The sequence below is a fragment of the Triturus cristatus genome, chromosome 5_2 (assembly GCF_964204655.1).
Source record: "Triturus cristatus chromosome 5_2, aTriCri1.1, whole genome shotgun sequence".
Lineage (NCBI taxonomy): Eukaryota > Metazoa > Chordata > Amphibia > Caudata > Salamandridae > Triturus > Triturus cristatus.
In genome coordinates, this window is record NC_140588.1 from 574,222,342 (window position 1) to 574,240,320 (window position 17,979).

At 53.5% G+C, this 17,979-nt stretch overlaps 12 non-coding genes across 12 annotated transcripts; all 12 read right to left on the reverse strand.

The window, feature by feature from the left end:
• Window positions 1-486: 486 nt before the first annotated feature.
• Window positions 487-558, reverse strand: TRNAE-CUC (transfer RNA glutamic acid (anticodon CUC)). Its single transcript has one exon. It is a non-coding gene; the product is annotated as a tRNA-Glu (tRNA).
• A 630-nt stretch (window positions 559-1,188) lies between these two features.
• On the reverse strand, window positions 1,189-1,260 carry TRNAE-UUC (transfer RNA glutamic acid (anticodon UUC)). Its single transcript has one exon. It is a non-coding gene; the product is annotated as a tRNA-Glu (tRNA).
• A 1,446-nt stretch (window positions 1,261-2,706) lies between these two features.
• Window positions 2,707-2,778, reverse strand: TRNAE-CUC (transfer RNA glutamic acid (anticodon CUC)). Its single transcript has one exon. It is a non-coding gene; the product is annotated as a tRNA-Glu (tRNA).
• A 630-nt stretch (window positions 2,779-3,408) lies between these two features.
• TRNAE-UUC (transfer RNA glutamic acid (anticodon UUC)) lies at window positions 3,409-3,480 on the reverse strand. The gene has a single exon. It is a non-coding gene; the product is annotated as a tRNA-Glu (tRNA).
• Window positions 3,481-4,926: 1,446 nt separating this feature from the next.
• On the reverse strand, window positions 4,927-4,998 carry TRNAE-CUC (transfer RNA glutamic acid (anticodon CUC)). Its single transcript has one exon. It is a non-coding gene; the product is annotated as a tRNA-Glu (tRNA).
• Window positions 4,999-5,628: 630 nt separating this feature from the next.
• TRNAE-UUC (transfer RNA glutamic acid (anticodon UUC)) lies at window positions 5,629-5,700 on the reverse strand. Its single transcript has one exon. It is a non-coding gene; the product is annotated as a tRNA-Glu (tRNA).
• A 3,666-nt stretch (window positions 5,701-9,366) lies between these two features.
• On the reverse strand, window positions 9,367-9,438 carry TRNAE-CUC (transfer RNA glutamic acid (anticodon CUC)). Its single transcript has one exon. It is a non-coding gene; the product is annotated as a tRNA-Glu (tRNA).
• A 2,148-nt stretch (window positions 9,439-11,586) lies between these two features.
• Window positions 11,587-11,658, reverse strand: TRNAE-CUC (transfer RNA glutamic acid (anticodon CUC)). Its single transcript has one exon. It is a non-coding gene; the product is annotated as a tRNA-Glu (tRNA).
• Window positions 11,659-12,288: 630 nt separating this feature from the next.
• On the reverse strand, window positions 12,289-12,360 carry TRNAE-UUC (transfer RNA glutamic acid (anticodon UUC)). Its single transcript has one exon. It is a non-coding gene; the product is annotated as a tRNA-Glu (tRNA).
• A 1,446-nt stretch (window positions 12,361-13,806) lies between these two features.
• TRNAE-CUC (transfer RNA glutamic acid (anticodon CUC)) lies at window positions 13,807-13,878 on the reverse strand. Its single transcript has one exon. It is a non-coding gene; the product is annotated as a tRNA-Glu (tRNA).
• Window positions 13,879-16,026: 2,148 nt separating this feature from the next.
• Window positions 16,027-16,098, reverse strand: TRNAE-CUC (transfer RNA glutamic acid (anticodon CUC)). The gene has a single exon. It is a non-coding gene; the product is annotated as a tRNA-Glu (tRNA).
• Window positions 16,099-16,728: 630 nt separating this feature from the next.
• Window positions 16,729-16,800, reverse strand: TRNAE-UUC (transfer RNA glutamic acid (anticodon UUC)). Its single transcript has one exon. It is a non-coding gene; the product is annotated as a tRNA-Glu (tRNA).
• Between the last annotated feature and the right edge of the window lie 1,179 nt (window positions 16,801-17,979).

A 17,979-nucleotide genomic window follows, 5' to 3' on the forward strand; every position in this document is an offset into this window, starting at 1 on the left:
TGCAGCACCCGTTAGGCTCCAAAGCCTGTACATTCCCAAGATGCCACTGGCCACTATGCAAATCAGACAGCCCTGGCCACACCCTCTCCGCCGCTGGGCTCTGCTGCTTTCGGTACGTGCAGCTCAGCTTTTTCTTACCCTGAACCAGACTTCCGTTTCAGCAAAAAGCTGGGTTGCAGTGGGTCCGGGATGCCATTTGGAGACAAAGCCTGCGGCCCTGTCAAAGATGACTTCCTGCCGCACACCATGTGGTCAGAATCCTACGAAAAGAAGCGCACCTCGGAATACAGAATCTCACTTCCTCAAGAGCCTTGCACAAGAGATTTTCCTCCCGCCGAGGAAAGCAACTCAAAGGGAACCTTGCGAAAATCAGATTAGGAGCCAGATTGCGGGATGCTAGGCAAACTGTTTGTCAGAAAAGCAAATTCATTTTGAGAAGCCCTGACCTGCGGGAAGGAAAAGCATTCAAGGGCAGAAGAAGGACTGTTCCCTGACCGGGAATCGAACCCGGGCCGCGGCGGTGAGAGCGCCGAATCCTAACCACTAGACCACCAGGGAACCCACAGCCATACAGCAAAAGTTCCTACACTGCTCTCCTAGTGACAAAGCTCATGGGGGCTGAAAGCATATTTTATTCTACAGCGAATATGAATCAGAACTTGAAAAAACACTCATGATTCCACCAGACTGTTTGTCACTTCCAAGCACAGGCCATCCCCTCCCCCGTGCTACTGAACCGACGAATTCCTGTACAATCGGGATCCCCGGGAAATCACAAGAGGGACACCTAGTGGCCGCTGATAGCTCAAAGACAGCTGGTACACCTTCTCACACCTACCTCGTTATTCAGCTTGCTGGAAGAATACATTGCGAATGACCGATTCAAGAGTGCAAGGGAGAAGAGTGCTCCAAAGTAGATGTATACATCGCAGCCGGGTTTTCCAGCAATTTACCTTTCTGATGAGCTGGTACTGCACTTTACGCCCACATAGAGCACCTGACTGGGTGGGGGACTGCGTGCGCATGAAGGTGGCTGAGGGCAATGGGAGCAAAGCAACCTGGGACACAGGGGACCCAGCCCCTTTCCTCTGCTTTCGTCTATAGGTCGGGGTGCCTTTTTAAGGACCTTCGATTAAAAAAAGCTGAGCTGCGTGGACAAATTACGCACGTCTACGTCTTAGAGGGATCTTCCCTGACCGGGAATCGAACCCGGGCCGCGGCGGTGAAAGCGCCGAATCCTAGCCACTAGACCACCAGGGAGGAGATGCTCTTGTGAGCCTGCCTTGCTCACTTCCTTATTGTGACTAAGCTAACTCCACTGTATAGATTGCCCATAAAGTACGAGTGGGGAAAAGTTAGGTGTCACACAGTGTGTTTGTCATAAGCAATTACCTTTATCCTCCTGCAAAAGCCTTTTTACTCTGCAATCACCTCTTGCTGGACAGCCTGCGCTGGAGCAGCCAGCATGAAAAGGAAGCTGAGTAAGGTAGGGCCTAGGGTCTCACCAGGGTGGCCGAGTGGTTAAGGCGTTGGACTTAAGATCCAATGGACAGTTGTCCGCATGGGTTCGAGCCCCATCCCTGGTATGGGTTTTCAGCGGGTGTGTAGGAACTTGCAGATGCTTTTGTAAAGCATTTTCCTCTGCCCTCCTCACCCTCCCAGTGCCCTTCCTTAACAGTCCCAATTCACGTCTCAGCTGTGGGGTCTGCTGCTACTCTGCACTTAGCATGGATGCTTCCCAAAGCAATGCAGTGCCACCTACGCAGAGCCCCTGCTTAGAGAAATACACCTCCTATGTCTTTTCCCACTGAAGGGAGCAGGAGGAAGTACTTGCTTCCTGGGGAACATGGGCCTGCCACTGGAATTTGTTAACCCGCCTCTTGCGGATTTCTCCCCTTTCTTTGATTTACACCTGCAGGCTCTCCCTTGCCATCGGAGCAGGATCTGCTGATGCAGGCCCGGCAGGATCAAATGTGCAAAGGCTTGTCCCCAGGCCTCGGGAAAAAATTGAGCAGAGATTCCCGCCTCCGCCTCCTCTTGCCTTCCGAACGGGCTTCCAAACGGGCAATGCCCTGACGGGTCCCCCACGCCCCATCCTGCCCATGCCCACACCCCTGTATATGAGGGTGACCCATGTCCCTCACCCTCCATGCTCGAACGGAAGACACGTGTGTCCTGAGGGGAGCGCCAGACAGGCATTTCTCCGGCCAGGCAGACCCCTGCAGCACCCGTTAGGCTCCAAAGCCTGTACATTCCCAAGATGCCACTGGTCACTATGCAAATCAGACAGCCCTGGCCACACCCTCTCCGCCGCTGGGCTCTGCTGCTTTCGGTACGTGCAGCTCAGCTTTTTCTTACCCTGAACCAGACTTCCGTTTCAGCAAAAAGGTGGGTTGCAGTGGGTCCGGGATGCCATTTGGAGACAAAGCCTGCGGCCCTGTCAAAGATGACTTCCTGCCGCACACCATGTGGTCAGAAGCCTACGAAAAGAAGCGCACCTCGGAATACAGAATCTCACTTCCTCAAGAGCCTTGCACAAGAGATTTTCCTCCCGCCGAGGAAAGCAACTCAAAGGGAACCTTGCGAAAATCAAATTAGGAGCCAGATTGCGGGATGCTAGGCAAACTGTTTGTCAGAAAAGCAAATTCATTTTGAGAAGCCCTGACCTGCGGGAAGGAAAAGCATTCAAGGGCAGAAGAAGGACTGTTCCCTGACCGGGAATCGAACCCGGGCCGCGGCGGTGAGAGCGCCGAATCCTAACCACTAGACCACCAGGGAACCCACAGCCATACAGCAAAAGTTCCTACACTGCTCTCCTAGTGACAAAGCTCATGGGGGCTGAAAGCATATTTTATTCTACAGCGAATATGAATCAGAACTTGAAAAAACACTCATGATTCCACCAGACTGTTTGTCACTTCCAAGCACAGGCCATCCCCTCCCCCGTGCTACTGAACCGACGAATTCCTGTACAATCGGGATCCCCGGGAAATCACAAGAGGGACACCTAGTGGCCGCTGATAGCTCAAAGACAGCTGGTACACCTTCTCACACCTACCTCGTTATTCAGCTTGCTGGAAGAATACATTGCGAATGACCGATTCAAGAGTGCAAGGGAGAAGAGTGCTCCAAAGTAGATGTATACATCGCAGCCGGGTTTTCCAGCAATTTACCTTTCTGATGAGCTGGTACTGCACTTTACGCCCACATAGAGCACCTGACTGGGTGGGGGACTGCGTGCGCATGAAGGTGGCTGAGGGCAATGGGAGCAAAGCAACCTGGGACACAGGGGACCCAGCCCCTTTCCTCTGCTTTCGTCTATAGGTCGGGGTGCCTTTTTAAGGACCTTCGATTAAAAAAAGCTGAGCTGCGTGGACAAATTACGCACGTCTACGTCTTAGAGGGATCTTCCCTGACCGGGAATCGAACCCGGGCCGCGGCGGTGAAAGCGCCGAATCCTAGCCACTAGACCACCAGGGAGGAGATGCTCTTGTGAGCCTGCCTTGCTCACTTCCTTATTGTGACTAAGCTAACTCCACTGTATAGATTGCCCATAAAGTACGAGTGGGGAAAAGTTAGGTGTCACACAGTGTGTTTGTCATAAGCAATTACCTTTATCCTCCTGCAAAAGCCTTTTTACTCTGCAATCACCTCTTGCTGGACAGCCTGCGCTGGAGCAGCCAGCATGAAAAGGAAGCTGAGTAAGGCAGGGCCTAGGGTCTCACCAGGGTGGCCGAGTGGTTAAGGCGTTGGACTTAAGATCCAATGGACAGTTGTCCGCATGGGTTCGAGCCCCATCCCTGGTATGGGTTTTCAGCGGGTGTGTAGGAACTTGCAGATGCTTTTGTAAAGCATTTTCCTCTGCCCTCCTCACCCTCCCAGTGCCCTTCCTTAACAGTCCCAATTCACGTCTCAGCTGTGGGGTCTGCTGCTACTCTGCACTTAGCATGGATGCTTCCCAAAGCAATGCAGTGCCACCTACGCAGAGCCCCTGCTTAGAGAAATACACCTCCTATGTCTTTTCCCACTGAAGGGAGCAGGAGGAAGTACTTGCTTCCTGGGGAACATGGGCCTGCCACTGGAATTTGTTAACCCGCCTCTTGCGGATTTCTCCCCTTTCTTTGATTTACACCTGCAGGCTCTCCCTTGCCATCGGAGCAGGATCTGCTGATGCAGGCCCGGCAGGATCAAATGTGCAAAGGCTTGTCCCCAGGCCTCGGGAAAAAATTGAGCAGAGATTCCCGCCTCCGCCTCCTCTTGCCTTCCGAACGGGCTTCCAAACGGGCAATGCCCTGACGGGTCCCCCACGCCCCATCCTGCCCATGCCCACACCCCTGTATATGAGGGTGACCCATGTCCCTCACCCTCCATGCTCGAACGGAAGACACGTGTGTCCTGAGGGGAGCGCCAGACAGGCATTTCTCCGGCCAGGCAGACCCCTGCAGCACCCGTTAGGCTCCAAAGCCTGTACATTCCCAAGATGCCACTGGTCACTATGCAAATCAGACAGCCCTGGCCACACCCTCTCCGCCGCTGGGCTCTGCTGCTTTCGGTACGTGCAGCTCAGCTTTTTCTTACCCTGAACCAGACTTCCGTTTCAGCAAAAAGGTGGGTTGCAGTGGGTCCGGGATGCCATTTGGAGACAAAGCCTGCGGCCCTGTCAAAGATGACTTCCTGCCGCACACCATGTGGTCAGAAGCCTACGAAAAGAAGCGCACCTCGGAATACAGAATCTCACTTCCTCAAGAGCCTTGCACAAGAGATTTTCCTCCCGCCGAGGAAAGCAACTCAAAGGGAACCTTGCGAAAATCAAATTAGGAGCCAGATTGCGGGATGCTAGGCAAACTGTTTGTCAGAAAAGCAAATTCATTTTGAGAAGCCCTGACCTGCGGGAAGGAAAAGCATTCAAGGGCAGAAGAAGGACTGTTCCCTGACCGGGAATCGAACCCGGGCCGCGGCGGTGAGAGCGCCGAATCCTAACCACTAGACCACCAGGGAACCCACAGCCATACAGCAAAAGTTCCTACACTGCTCTCCTAGTGACAAAGCTCATGGGGGCTGAAAGCATATTTTATTCTACAGCGAATATGAATCAGAACTTGAAAAAACACTCATGATTCCACCAGACTGTTTGTCACTTCCAAGCACAGGCCATCCCCTCCCCCGTGCTACTGAACCGACGAATTCCTGTACAATCGGGATCCCCGGGAAATCACAAGAGGGACACCTAGTGGCCGCTGATAGCTCAAAGACAGCTGGTACACCTTCTCACACCTACCTCGTTATTCAGCTTGCTGGAAGAATACATTGCGAATGACCGATTCAAGAGTGCAAGGGAGAAGAGTGCTCCAAAGTAGATGTATACATCGCAGCCGGGTTTTCCAGCAATTTACCTTTCTGATGAGCTGGTACTGCACTTTACGCCCACATAGAGCACCTGACTGGGTGGGGGACTGCGTGCGCATGAAGGTGGCTGAGGGCAATGGGAGCAAAGCAACCTGGGACACAGGGGACCCAGCCCCTTTCCTCTGCTTTCGTCTATAGGTCGGGGTGCCTTTTTAAGGACCTTCGATTAAAAAAAGCTGAGCTGCGTGGACAAATTACGCACGTCTACGTCTTAGAGGGATCTTCCCTGACCGGGAATCGAACCCGGGCCGCGGCGGTGAAAGCGCCGAATCCTAGCCACTAGACCACCAGGGAGGAGATGCTCTTGTGAGCCTGCCTTGCTCACTTCCTTATTGTGACTAAGCTAACTCCACTGTATAGATTGCCCATAAAGTACGAGTGGGGAAAAGTTAGGTGTCACACAGTGTGTTTGTCATAAGCAATTACCTTTATCCTCCTGCAAAAGCCTTTTTACTCTGCAATCACCTCTTGCTGGACAGCCTGCGCTGGAGCAGCCAGCATGAAAAGGGAGCTGAGTAAGGCAGGGCCTAGGGTCTCACCAGGGTGGCCGAGTGGTTAAGGCGTTGGACTTAAGATCCAATGGACAGTTGTCCGCATGGGTTCGAGCCCCATCCCTGGTATGGGTTTTCAGCGGGTGTGTAGGAACTTGCCGATGCTTTTTTAAAGCATTTTCCTCTGCCCTCCTCACCCTCCCAGTGCCCTTCCTTAACAGTCCCAATTCACGTCTCAGCTGTGGGGTCTGCTGCTACTCTGCACTTAGCATGGATGCTTCCCAAAGCAATGCAGTGCCACCTACGCAGAGCCCCTGCTTAGAGAAATACACCTCCTATGTCTTTTCCCACTGAAGGGAGCAGGAGGAAGTACTTGCTTCCTGGGGAACATGGGCCTGCCACTGGAATTTGTTAACCCGCCTCTTGCGGATTTCTCCCCTTTCTTTGATTTACACCTGCAGGCTCTCCCTTGCCATCGGAGCAGGATCTGCTGATGCAGGCCCGGCTGGATCAAATGTGCAAAGGCTTGTCCCCAGGCCTCGGGAAAAAATTGAGCAGAGATTCCCGCCTCCGCCTCCTCTTGCCTTCCGAACGGGCTTCCAAACGGGCAATGCCCTGACGGGTCCCCCACACCCCATCCTGCCCATGCCCACACCCCTGTATATGAGGGTGACCCATGTCCCTCACCCTCCATGCTCGAACGGAAGACACGTGTGTCCTGAGGGGAGCGCCAGACAGGCATTTCTCCGGCCAGGCAGACCCCTGCAGCACCCGTTAGGCTCCAAAGCCTGTACATTCCCAAGATGCCACTGGCCACTATGCAAATCAGACAGCCCTGGCCACACCCTCTCCGCCGCTGGGCTCTGCTGCTTTCGGTACGTGCAGCTCAGCTTTTTCTTACCCTGAACCAGACTTCCGTTTCAGCAAAAAGCTGGGTTGCAGTGGGTCCGGGATGCCATTTGGAGACAAAGCCTGCGGCCCTGTCAAAGATGACTTCCTGCCGCACACCATGTGGTCAGAATCCTACGAAAAGAAGCGCACCTCGGAATACAGAATCTCACTTCCTCAAGAGCCTTGCACAAGAGATTTTCCTCCCGCCGAGGAAAGCAACTCAAAGGGAACCTTGCGAAAATCAGATTAGGAGCCAGATTGCGGGATGCTAGGCAAACTGTTTGTCAGAAAAGCAAATTCATTTTGAGAAGCCCTGACCTGCGGGAAGGAAAAGCATTCAAGGGCAGAAGAAGGACTGTTCCCTGACCGGGAATCGAACCCGGGCCGCGGCGGTGAGAGCGCCGAATCCTAACCACTAGACCACCAGGCAACCCACAGCCATACAGCAAAAGTTCCTACACTGCTCTCCTAGTGACAAAGCTCATGGGGGCTGAAAGCATATTTTATTCTACAGCGAATATGAATCAGAACTTGAAAAAACACTCATGATTCCACCAGACTGTTTGTCACTTCCAAGCACAGGCCATCCCCTCCCCCGTGCTACTGAACCGACGAATTCCTGTACAATCGGGATCCCCGGGAAATCACAAGAGGGACACCTAGTGGCCGCTGATAGCTCAAAGACAGCTGGTACACCTTCTCACACCTACCTCGTTATTCAGCTTGCTGGAAGAATACATTGCGAATGACCGATTCAAGAGTGCAAGGGAGAAGAGTGCTCCAAAGTAGATGTATACATCGCAGCCGGGTTTTCCAGCAATTTACCTTTCTGATGAGCTGGTACTGCACTTTACGCCCACATAGAGCACCTGACTGGGTGGGGGACTGCGTGCGCATGAAGGTGGCTGAGGGCAATGGGAGCAAAGCAACCTGGGACACAGGGGACCCAGCCCCTTTCCTCTGCTTTTGTCTATAGGTCGGGGTGCCTTTTTAAGGACCTTCGATTAAAAAAAGCTGAGCTGCGTGGACAAATTACGCACGTCTACGTCTTAGAGGGATCTTCCCTGACCGGGAATCGAACCCGGGCCGCGGCAGTGAAAGCGCCGAATCCTAGCCACTAGACCACCAGGGAGGAGATGCTCTTGTGAGCCTGCCTTGCTCACTTCCTTATTGTGACTAAGCTAACTCCACTGTATAGATTGCCCATAAAGTACGAGTGGGGAAAAGTTAGGTGTCACACAGTGTGTTTGTCATAAGCAATTACCTTTATCCTCCTGCAAAAGCCTTTTTACTCTGCAATCACCTCTTGCTGGACAGCCTGCGCTGGAGCAGCCAGCATGAAAAGGAAGCTGAGTAAGGCAGGGCCTAGGGTCTCACCAGGGTGGCCGAGTGGTTAAGGCGTTGGACTTAAGATCCAATGGACAGTTGTCCGCATGGGTTCGAGCCCCATCCCTGGTATGGGTTTTCAGCGGGTGTGTAGGAACTTGCAGATGCTTTTGTAAAGCATTTTCCTCTGCCCTCCTCACCCTCCCAGTGCCCTTCCTTAACAGTCCCAATTCACGTCTCAGCTGTGGGGTCTGCTGCTACTCTGCACTTAGCATGGATGCTTCCCAAAGCAATGCAGTGCCACCTACGCAGAGCCCCTGCTTAGAGAAATACACCTCCTATGTCTTTTCCCACTGAAGGGAGCAGGAGGAAGTACTTGCTTCCTGGGGAACATGGGCCTGCCACTGGAATTTGTTAACCCGCCTCTTGCGGATTTCTCCCCTTTCTTTGATTTACACCTGCAGGCTCTCCCTTGCCATCGGAGCAGGATCTGCTGATGCAGGCCCGGCAGGATCAAATGTGCAAAGGCTTGTCCCCAGGCCTCGGGAAAAAATTGAGCAGAGATTCCCGCCTCCGCCTCCTCTTGCCTTCCGAACGGGCTTCCAAACGGGCAATGCCCTGACGGGTCCCCCACGCCCCATCCTGCCCATGCCCACACCCCTGTATATGAGGGTGACCCATGTCCCTCACCCTCCATGCTCGAACGGAAGACACGTGTGTCCTGAGGGGAGCGCCAGACAGGCATTTCTCCGGCCAGGCAGACCCCTGCAGCACCCGTTAGGCTCCAAAGCCTGTACATTCCCAAGATGCCACTGGTCACTATGCAAATCAGACAGCCCTGGCCACACCCTCTCCGCCGCTGGGCTCTGCTGCTTTCGGTACGTGCAGCTCAGCTTTTTCTTACCCTGAACCAGACTTCCGTTTCAGCAAAAAGGTGGGTTGCAGTGGGTCCGGGATGCCATTTGGAGACAAAGCCTGCGGCCCTGTCAAAGATGACTTCCTGCCGCACACCATGTGGTCAGAAGCCTACGAAAAGAAGCGCACCTCGGAATACAGAATCTCACTTCCTCAAGAGCCTTGCACAAGAGATTTTCCTCCCGCCGAGGAAAGCAACTCAAAGGGAACCTTGCGAAAATCAAATTAGGAGCCAGATTGCGGGATGCTAGGCAAACTGTTTGTCAGAAAAGCAAATTCATTTTGAGAAGCCCTGACCTGCGGGAAGGAAAAGCATTCAAGGGCAGAAGAAGGACTGTTCCCTGACCGGGAATCGAACCCGGGCCGCGGCGGTGAGAGCGCCGAATCCTAACCACTAGACCACCAGGGAACCCACAGCCATACAGCAAAAGTTCCTACACTGCTCTCCTAGTGACAAAGCTCATGGGGGCTGAAAGCATATTTTATTCTACAGCGAATATGAATCAGAACTTGAAAAAACACTCATGATTCCACCAGACTGTTTGTCACTTCCAAGCACAGGCCATCCCCTCCCCCGTGCTACTGAACCGACGAATTCCTGTACAATCGGGATCCCCGGGAAATCACAAGAGGGACACCTAGTGGCCGCTGATAGCTCAAAGACAGCTGGTACACCTTCTCACACCTACCTCGTTATTCAGCTTGCTGGAAGAATACATTGCGAATGACCGATTCAAGAGTGCAAGGGAGAAGAGTGCTCCAAAGTAGATGTATACATCGCAGCCGGGTTTTCCAGCAATTTACCTTTCTGATGAGCTGGTACTGCACTTTACGCCCACATAGAGCACCTGACTGGGTGGGGGACTGCGTGCGCATGAAGGTGGCTGAGGGCAATGAGAGCAAAGCAACCTGGGACACAGGGGACCCAGCCCCTTTCCTCTGCTTTCGTCTATAGGTCGGGGTGCCTTTTTAAGGACCTTCGATTAAAAAAAGCTGAGCTGCGTGGACAAATTACGCACGTCTACGTCTTAGAGGGATCTTCCCTGACCGGGAATCGAACCCGGGCCGCGGCGGTGAAAGCGCGGAATCCTAGCCACTAGACCACCAGGGAGGAGATGCTCTTGTGAGCCTGCCTTGCTCACTTCCTTATTGTGACTAAGCTAACTCCACTGTATAGATTGCCCATAAAGTACGAGTGGGGAAAAGTTAGGTGTCACACAGTGTGTTTGTCATAAGCAATTACCTTTATCCTCCTGCAAAAGCCTTTTTACTCTGCAATCACCTCTTGCTGGACAGCCTGCGCTGGAGCAGCCAGAATGAAAAGGGAGCTGAGTAAGGCAGGGCCTAGGGTCTCACCAGGGTGGCCGAGTGGTTAAGGCGTTGGACTTAAGATCCAATGGACAGTTGTCCGCATGGGTTCGAGCCCCATCCCTGGTATGGGTTTTCAGCGGGTGTGTAGGAACTTGCAGATGCTTTTTTAAAGCATTTTCCTCTGCCCTCCTCACCCTCCCAGTGCCCTTCCTTAACAGTCCCAATTCACGTCTCAGCTGTGGGGTCTGCTGCTACTCTGCACTTAGCATGGATGCTTCCCAAAGCAATGCAGTGCCACCTACGCAGAGCCCCTGCTTAGAGAAATACACCTCCTATGTCTTTTCCCACTGAAGGGAGCAGGAGGAAGTACTTGCTTCCTGGGGAACATGGGCCTGCCACTGGAATTTGTTAACCCGCCTCTTGCGGATTTCTCCCCTTTCTTTGATTTACACCTGCAGGCTCTCCCTTGCCATCGGAGCAGGATCTGCTGATGCAGGCCCGGCTGGATCAAATGTGCAAAGGCTTGTCCCCAGGCCTCGGGAAACAATTGAGCAGAGATTCCCGCCTCCGCCTCCTCTTGCCTTCCGAACGGGCTTCCAAACGGGCAATGCCCTGACGGGTCCCCCACACCCCATCCTGCCCATGCCCACACCCCTGTATCTGAGGGTGACCCATGTCCCTCACCCTCCATGCTCGAACGGAAGACACGTGTGTCCTGAGGGGAGCGCCAGACAGGCATTTCTCCGGCCAGGCAGACCCCTGCAGCACCCGTTAGGCTCCAAAGCCTGTACATTCCCAAGATGCCACTGGCCACTATGCAAATCAGACAGCCCTGGCCACACCCTCTCCGCCGCTGGGCTCTGCTGCTTTCGGTACGTGCAGCTCAGCTTTTTCTTACCCTGAACCAGACTTCCGTTTCAGCAAAAAGGTGGGTTGCAGTGGGTCCGGGATGCCATTTGGAGACAAAGCCTGCGGCCCTGTCAAAGATGACTTCCTGCCGCACACCATGTGGTCAGAAGCCTACGAAAAGAAGCGCACCTCGGAATACAGAATCTCACTTCCTCAAGAGCCTTGCACAAGAGATTTTCCTCCCGCCGAGGAAAGCAACTCAAAGGGAACCTTGCGAAAATCAAATTAGGAGCCAGATTGCGGGATGCTAGGCAAACTGTTTGTCAGAAAAGCAAATTCATTTTGAGAAGCCCTGACCTGCGGGAAGGAAAAGCATTCAAGGGCAGAAGAAGGACTGTTCCCTGACCGGGAATCGAACCCGGGCCGCGGCGGTGAGAGCGCCGAATCCTAACCACTAGACCACCAGGGAACCCACAGCCATACAGCAAAAGTTCCTACACTGCTCTCCTAGTGACAAAGCTCATGGGGGCTGAAAGCATATTTTATTCTACAGCGAATATGAATCAGAACTTGAAAAAACACTCATGATTCCACCAGACTGTTTGTCACTTCCAAGCACAGGCCATCCCCTCCCCCGTGCTACTGAACCGACGAATTCCTGTACAATCGGGATCCCCGGGAAATCACAAGAGGGACACCTAGTGGCCGCTGATAGCTCAAAGACAGCTGGTACACCTTCTCACACCTACCTCGTTATTCAGCTTGCTGGAAGAATACATTGCGAATGACCGATTCAAGAGTGCAAGGGAGAAGAGTGCTCCAAAGTAGATGTATACATCGCAGCCGGGTTTTCCAGCAATTTACCTTTCTGATGAGCTGGTACTGCACTTTACGCCCACATAGAGCACCTGACTGGGTGGGGGACTGCGTGCGCATGAAGGTGGCTGAGGGCAATGGGAGCAAAGCAACCTGGGACACAGGGGACCCAGCCCCTTTCCTCTGCTTTCGTCTATAGGTCGGGGTGCCTTTTTAAGGACCTTCGATTAAAAAAAGCTGAGCTGCGTGGACAAATTACGCACGTCTACGTCTTAGAGGGATCTTCCCTGACCGGGAATCGAACCCGGGCCGCGGCGGTGAAAGCGCCGAATCCTAGCCACTAGACCACCAGGGAGGAGATGCTCTTGTGAGCCTGCCTTGCTCACTTCCTTATTGTGACTAAGCTAACTCCACTGTATAGATTGCCCATAAAGTACGAGTGGGGAAAAGTTAGGTGTCACACAGTGTGTTTGTCATAAGCAATTACCTTTATCCTCCTGCAAAAGCCTTTTTACTCTGCAATCACCTCTTGCTGGACAGCCTGCGCTGGAGCAGCCAGCATGAAAAGGGAGCTGAGTAAGGCAGGGCCTAGGGTCTCACCAGGGTGGCCGAGTGGTTAAGGCGTTGGACTTAAGATCCAATGGACAGTTGTCCGCATGGGTTCGAGCCCCATCCCTGGTATGGGTTTTCAGCGGGTGTGTAGGAACTTGCAGATGCTTTTTTAAAGCATTTTCCTCTGCCCTCCTCACCCTCCCAGTGCCCTTCCTTAACAGTCCCAATTCACGTCTCAGCTGTGGGGTCTGCTGCTACTCTGCACTTAGCATGGATGCTTCCCAAAGCAATGCAGTGCCACCTACGCAGAGCCCCTGCTTAGAGAAATACACCTCCTATGTCTTTTCCCACTGAAGGGAGCAGGAGGAAGTACTTGCTTCCTGGGGAACATGGGCCTGCCACTGGAATTTGTTAACCCGCCTCTTGCGGATTTCTCCCCTTTCTTTGATTTACACCTGCAGGCTCTCCCTTGCCATCGGAGCAGGATCTGCTGATGCAGGCCCGGCTGGATCAAATGTGCAAAGGCTTGTCCCCAGGCCTCGGGAAAAAATTGAGCAGAGATTCCCGCCTCCGCCTCCTCTTGCCTTCCGAACGGGCTTCCAAACGGGCAATGCCCTGACGGGTCCCCCACACCCCATCCTGCCCATGCCCACACCCCTGTATATGAGGGTGACCCATGTCCCTCACCCTCCATGCTCGAACGGAAGACACGTGTGTCCTGAGGGGAGCGCCAGACAGGCATTTCTCCGGCCAGGCAGACCCCTGCAGCACCCGTTAGGCTCCAAAGCCTGTACATTCCCAAGATGCCACTGGCCACTATGCAAATCAGACAGCCCTGGCCACACCCTCTCCGCCGCTGGGCTCTGCTGCTTTCGGTACGTGCAGCTCAGCTTTTTCTTACCCTGAACCAGACTTCCGTTTCAGCAAAAAGGTGGGTTGCAGTGGGTCCGGGATGCCATTTGGAGACAAAGCCTGCGGCCCTGTCAAAGATGACTTCCTGCCGCACACCATGTGGTCAGAAGCCTACGAAAAGAAGCGCACCTCGGAATACAGAATCTCACTTCCTCAAGAGCCTTGCACAAGAGATTTTCCTCCCGCCGAGGAAAGCAACTCAAAGGGAACCTTGCGAAAATCAAATTAGGAGCCAGATTGCGGGATGCTAGGCAAACTGTTTGTCAGAAAAGCAAATTCATTTTGAGAAGCCCTGACCTGCGGGAAGGAAAAGCATTCAAGGGCAGAAGAAGGACTGTTCCCTGACCGGGAATCGAACCCGGGCCGCGGCGGTGAGAGCGCCGAATCCTAACCACTAGACCACCAGGGAACCCACAGCCATACAGCAAAAGTTCCTACACTGCTCTCCTAGTGACAAAGCTCATGGGGGCTGAAAGCATATTTTATTCTACAGCGAATATGAATCAGAACTTGAAAAAACACTCATGATTCCACCAGACTGTTTGTCACTTCCAAGCACAGGCCATCCCCTCCCCCGTGCTACTGAACCGACGAATTCCTGTACAATCGGGATCCCCGGGAAATCACAAGAGGGACACCTAGTGGCCGCTGATAGCTCAAAGACAGCTGGTACACCTTCTCACACCTACCTCGTTATTCAGCTTGCTGGAAGAATACATTGCGAATGACCGATTCAAGAGTGCAAGGGAGAAGAGTGCTCCAAAGTAGATGTATACATCGCAGCCGGGTTTTCCAGCAATTTACCTTTCTGATGAGCTGGTACTGCACTTTACGCCCACATAGAGCACCTGACTGGGTGGGGGACTGCGTGCGCATGAAGGTGGCTGAGGGCAATGGGAGCAAAGCAACCTGGGACACAGGGGACCCAGCCCCTTTCCTCTGCTTTCGTCTATAGGTCGGGGTGCCTTTTTAAGGACCTTCGATTAAAAAAAGCTGAGCTGCGTGGACAAATTACGCACGTCTACGTCTTAGAGGGATCTTCTCTGACCGGGAATCGAACCCGGGCCGCGGCGGTGAAAGCGCCGAATCCTAGCCACTAGACCACCAGGGAGGAGATGCTCTTGTGAGCCTGCCTTGCTCACTTCCTTATTGTGACTAAGCTAACTCCACTGTATAGATTGCCCATAAAGTACGAGTGGGGAAAAGTTAGGTGTCACACAGTGTGTTTGTCATAAGCAATTACCTTTATCCTCCTGCAAAAGCCTTTTTACTCTGCAATCACCTCTTGCTGGACAGCCTGCGCTGGAGCAGCCAGCATGAAAAGGGAGCTGAGTAAGGCAGGGCCTAGGGTCTCACCAGGGTGGCCGAGTGGTTAAGGCGTTGGACTTAAGATCCAATGGACAGTTGTCCGCATGGGTTCGAGCCCCATCCCTGGTATGGGTTTTCAGCGGGTGTGTAGGAACTTGCAGATGCTTTTGTAAAGCATTTTCCTCTGCCCTCCTCACCCTCCCAGTGCCCTTCCTTAACAGTCCCAATTCACGTCTCAGCTGTGGGGTCTGCTGCTACTCTGCACTTAGCATGGATGCTTCCCAAAGCAATGCAGTGCCACCTACGCAGAGCCCCTGCTTAGAGAAATACACCTCCTATGTCTTTTCCCACTGAAGGGAGCAGGAGGAAGTACTTGCTTCCTGGGGAACATGGGCCTGCCACTGGAATTTGTTAACCCGCCTCTTGCGGATTTCTCCCCTTTCTTTGATTTACACCTGCAGGCTCTCCCTTGCCATCGGAGCAGGATCTGCTGATGCAGGCCCGGCAGGATCAAATGTGCAAAGGCTTGTCCCCAGGCCTCGGGAAAAAATTGAGCAGAGATTCCCGCCTCCGCCTCCTCTTGCCTTCCGAACGGGCTTCCAAACGGGCAATGCCCTGACGGGTCCCCCACGCCCCATCCTGCCCATGCCCACACCCCTGTATATGAGGGTGACCCATGTCCCTCACCCTCCATGCTCGAACGGAAGACACGTGTGTCCTGAGGGGAGCGCCAGACAGGCATTTCTCCGGCCAGGCAGACCCCTGCAGCACCCGTTAGGCTCCAAAGCCTGTACATTCCCAAGATGCCACTGGTCACTATGCAAATCAGACAGCCCTGGCCACACCCTCTCCGCCGCTGGGCTCTGCTGCTTTCGGTACGTGCAGCTCAGCTTTTTCTTACCCTGAACCAGACTTCCGTTTCAGCAAAAAGGTGGGTTGCAGTGGGTCCGGGATGCCATTTGGAGACAAAGCCTGCGGCCCTGTCAAAGATGACTTCCTGCCTCACACCATGTGGTCAGAAGCCTACGAAAAGAAGCGCACCTCGGAATACAGAATCTCACTTCCTCAAGAGCCTTGCACAAGAGATTTTCCTCCCGCCGAGGAAAGCAACTCAAAGGGAACCTTGCGAAAATCAAATTAGGAGCCAGATTGCGGGATGCTAGGCAAACTGTTTGTCAGAAAAGCAAATTCATTTTGAGAAGCCCTGACCTGCGGGAAGGAAAAGCATTCAAGGGCAGAAGAAGGACTGTTCCCTGACCGGGAATCGAACCCGGGCCGCGGCGGTGAGAGCGCCGAATCCTAACCACTAGACCACCAGGGAACCCACAGCCATACAGCAAAAGTTCCTACACTGCTCTCCTAGTGACAAAGCTCATGGGGGCTGAAAGCATATTTTATTCTACAGCGAATATGAATCAGAACTTGAAAAAACACTCATGATTCCACCAGACTGTTTGTCACTTCCAAGCACAGGCCATCCCCTCCCCCGTGCTACTGAACCGACGAATTCCTGTACAATCGGGATCCCCGGGAAATCACAAGAGGGACACCTAGTGGCCGCTGATAGCTCAAAGACAGCTGGTACACCTTCTCACACCTACCTCGTTATTCAGCTTGCTGGAAGAATACATTGCGAATGACCGATTCAAGAGTGCAAGGGAGAAGAGTGCTCCAAAGTAGATGTATACATCGCAGCCGGGTTTTCCAGCAATTTACCTTTCTGATGAGCTGGTACTGCACTTTACGCCCACATAGAGCACCTGACTGGGTGGGGGACTGCGTGCGCATGAAGGTGGCTGAGGGCAATGGGAGCAAAGCAACCTGGGACACAGGGGACCCAGCCCCTTTCCTCTGCTTTCGTCTATAGGTCGGGGTGCCTTTTTAAGGACCTTCGATTAAAAAAAGCTGAGCTGCGTGGACAAATTACGCACGTCTACGTCTTAGAGGGATCTTCCCTGACCGGGAATCGAACCCGGGCCGCGGCGGTGAAAGCGCCGAATCCTAGCCACTAGACCACCAGGGAGGAGATGCTCTTGTGAGCCTGCCTTGCTCACTTCCTTATTGTGACTAAGCTAACTCCACTGTATAGATTGCCCATAAAGTACGAGTGGGGAAAAGTTAGGTGTCACACAGTGTGTTTGTCATAAGCAATTACCTTTATCCTCCTGCAAAAGCCTTTTTACTCTGCAATCACCTCTTGCTGGACAGCCTGCGCTGGAGCAGCCAGCATGAAAAGGGAGCTGAGTAAGGCAGGGCCTAGGGTCTCACCAGGGTGGCCGAGTGGTTAAGGCGTTGGACTTAAGATCCAATGGACAGTTGTCCGCATGGGTTCGAGCCCCATCCCTGGTATGGGTTTTCAGCGGGTGTGTAGGAACTTGCAGATGCTTTTTTAAAGCATTTTCCTCTGCCCTCCTCACCCTCCCAGTGCCCTTCCTTAACAGTCCCAATTCACGTCTCAGCTGTGGGGTCTGCTGCTACTCTGCACTTAGCATGGATGCTTCCCAAAGCAATGCAGTGCCACCTACGCAGAGCCCCTGCTTAGAGAAATACACCTCCTATGTCTTTTCCCACTGAAGGGAGCAGGAGGAAGTACTTGCTTCCTGGGGAACATGGGCCTGCCACTGGAATTTGTTAACCCGCCTCTTGCGGATTTCTCCCCTTTCTTTGATTTACACCTGCAGGCTCTCCCTTGCCATCGGAGCAGGATCTGCTGATGCAGGCCCGGCTGGATCAAATGTGCAAAGGCTTGTCCCCAGGCCTCGGGAAAAAATTGAGCAGAGATTCCCGCCTCCGCCTCCTCTTGCCTTCCGAACGGGCTTCCAAACGGGCAATGCCCTGACGGGTCCCCCACACCCCATCCTGCCCATGCCCACACCCCTGTATATGAGGGTGACCCATGTCCCTCACCCTCCATGCTCGAACGGAAGACACGTGTGTCCTGAGGGGAGCGCCAGACAGGCATTTCTCCGGCCAGGCAGACCCCTGCAGCACCCGTTAGGCTCCAAAGCCTGTACATTCCCAAGATGCCACTGGCCACTATGCAAATCAGACAGCCCTGGCCACACCCTCTCCGCCGCTGGGCTCTGCTGCTTTCGGTACGTGCAGCTCAGCTTTTTCTTACCCTGAACCAGACTTCCGTTTCAGCAAAAAGCTGGGTTGCAGTGGGTCCGGGATGCCATTTGGAGACAAAGCCTGCGGCCCT